The sequence below is a fragment of the Panthera leo genome, chromosome E1, assembly GCF_018350215.1.
Source record: "Panthera leo isolate Ple1 chromosome E1, P.leo_Ple1_pat1.1, whole genome shotgun sequence".
NCBI classification, from domain to species: Eukaryota; Metazoa; Chordata; class Mammalia; order Carnivora; family Felidae; genus Panthera; species Panthera leo.
Window position 1 is genome coordinate 46,280,671 of NC_056692.1, and position 3,101 is coordinate 46,283,771.

The window sequence follows — 3,101 nt, forward strand, 5'->3', positions numbered from 1 at the left end:
TCACGGAGGGAGGTCAGCACCCTGGTGGGGGGCTCAGGACCCTGCAGGGATGCTGAGCCCCTCTCCCCACGCAAAGAGAACAGCAAGGTGGGAAGGGGCCTCAGGAAGACGGCTGAGGGATGTCAGGGTGGCCTGTGATGCCACGTAACCTCAGGACCCAGGAAAAGGGGGTGCAGGAATCTTGTAAAGGAGTGTTTACTAGTTTGAACACATACAGCCCTGGGAATCAGAAATCAAGTTGTAGAAAACAAAATTGTATATGAAATTATATTTCACCCACCAGGACTGTGGACTCATCTCACTACATCATATTACTCATTGTCACAGGTCCATAGGGACCCTGGGCTCTCTGAGGTCAGGGTTCAGAGGCAGGGTCTTTAGGGGGGTATCTCTGAGGAGAGGGAGGGGTCATACCAAGTGTCCCTCAGGCACCTCTGGGCCTTTGGCGGGGGTGAGGGGGGTGGCGCACAGAGAAGTGAAGGGTCCAGAGAGGAGGGACTGGGGCCACTGGGTCCCAACACCATTTCCTGGGCACCATCACGGGTGGGGAGAGGGAGCGTGGTGCTGTTAGGGGTGGAGGGCCACGGCCCATGACCTTACCTGGCCTCTTGGACTCCAGCTAAGAGGTGGGAGTTGTAACCTTAAAAATAAAACTGCCAGGTATTTTACCAGCAAAAGACAGGTTGATTCCGGAATGGCAGAAAATTGCAATGCCAAACAAGCAAGGAGGGCAAAACCGCGGGCATGTCCACAAAGGAGAGGACGCGCTCCTTTACGGAGGAAAGGGGGACTTTGGGAAGGTTGTTGTAAACAAAAGTCCATTGGTGTGAAGTGGGAGCTGGAAGTATGGTGGCTTCTCATTGGCCGAGCTGTGACTGTCTCTCATTGGCTGGGCTGTTGCCAGGGCAGGAGGAAAGCTTTTCTTCTCAGCTTCAGGGATAGTAAATTGGTGTCCACCTGCAAGGTCATCTCTGTTGGGTCTACATTGATGATGAGTGGTGGAGCCTGAGCGCTTCCTCTGCTGAACCTCACGACTCCATTTTAGTGAGGTTCCCCTTTCCTAATTTTCAGAGTCCAAGCCTCCTTTTGGAGGGGGGCAAGAAAGAGCTGGACTGGGCCAGAGGGGGAATTGGGGCCCTCTCCCCACCCTGAGGCTCCCCGAGCCTTCCTCATTCGGCTTCAATCCCCACCAGCCCTTCTTGTCCTTGCAGCCCTCAGACCCTGTCAGTGTCCACATGCGGAGGTGCGGAAGGAAGAAGCTCGCACATGAGAGGCACCAGGGGGAGGTTTATTATAAGAACTGTACAAAGGAGCCTGCCTGCCAGCCTGGCTTGGGCCTGTTCCCACCCAGAGTGGGAATGGATGTGGACGTGTGGGGGAGGGGGCCACGGGCAGGGGAGGCTCTGCAATCTGGATGCAGTCCAATGGCAAGTATCCCGTCCAACGGATGCTGAGGCTCTTGGGGCCACCCTAGTTTGGGGCCTGAGGAGGGAAGGGGCATGGGCAGGGTGCTGGTCAGGGAGGAGGCTGCCCTCTGTAGGATGCACCTTCTGCAGGAAGAGACAGAACTTGTGCAGGAAGATGGAAGGAGTGGGGCCTCCTTCCACAGAGGACACAGGCAAGAGACAGGGAGCAGGGCTGGGACAAATGGGTGTGATAAAGAGACTAGGAGGAAGGGAGAGCGGGTAGCAAGGAGGCCAGCGAGCAGGGCAGACAGAAAGGAAGGCTCCAGCCACAGGAACGCACGAGCGTGTATGCGCGCGAGCGCGCGCGCACACACACACACACACACACACACACACATTGTTTTGGAGGTTTTGCTGCTTCCTGAGTTTTAATCAAACTGTTCACAAGAAACAAGAAGAAAGAGAAGAGGAACTTAAGGTCAACAGGGACTCAACGTGCAAACCTGCCCACACACGTTCACATTTATCCACATATAGCACAGGCACACCACACCAACAGGCCTGCACAGGAGACACACACACACACACACACACACACACACACACACACCAGTCAGACTACAGGGGCATGCTGACATGGTACACACTTGCAGAGACAGGACGTAGCACTTCACGTACTTGAATGCACACACACAGCTGTACACATAGGTGTGAGGCAGACACAAGGCACACACACAAGTGAATAAATCCAATGACACCTGTGCAGGTGTCTCCCTGCCTCCTCTGAGCTCCGGGAGCCAGCAGAGGCCTGGCTGGTTCTGCCATGCCCGGATCAGTGGTGCCAACAAAAATGGAAGTTGGAAGGTTGGGCCTGAGCCAGGAGAGCTGTGCATGTCCCAGTGTTGAAATCTCTAACACGGGAGCAACGACAACACTCTTAGGATCACTTTGAGGATGGGGAAGAAGAGGATGAGGAGGAAGGAAAAGAGAGATGTGGTGGGGGATGAGGGCATCTCAGGGCTTGGTGAGGCTACAAAGAGCCCTGTGGCACTAATGGAGGAGTGAAGAAGGGAGGGAGGAAACAGAAATCTACCTCCGGAGCTCCAGGGTCCCTGCCCCGCCCCAGGTCTGGGTGTTCAGGCCAAGAAAGCCTCCAGTGCAGTGATGCAGCTGACAACACCCAACCTATCCCAGCCATCCGTGCTTCCTAGAAAAAGACAATTCTCAAGTGGAACCCTCTGTCCGCTCTTCCCCTAGGGGCCAGCCAGGGGAGCCAGGGGCCTGCACAATGGACAAAGCAGGAAATGGTTTCGGGGGCCACAACCCCAGCCAGATGCATTAGGATCCAGGGGCCAATCAGACTTGGGGAGACATTTCTGGACCAGTGACGTTTCCCTTCTCCAGGGAATCCATGAGCTGGCAGGATGAAGCTATGTCCCAGCTGGGGGGCGGGCTGGTAGGCCCCTGGGGTCAGGTGTCCACTCTCACTGAGGTTAAGACATCTTTATCCAGGGAGTGCCTGGCTGGCTCAGTCAGTGGAGCCTGCGACTCTTGATCTCGGAGTTGTGAGTTCGAGCCCCACGTGAGGTGTGGAGATTACTTAAAAATAAAATCTTTAAAATATATCTTTATCCAGGAGGGGTCTGGGGGGGGGGGCTGAGCCACTTCCTGAGGAGAGGCCAATAGCCCTTAAGA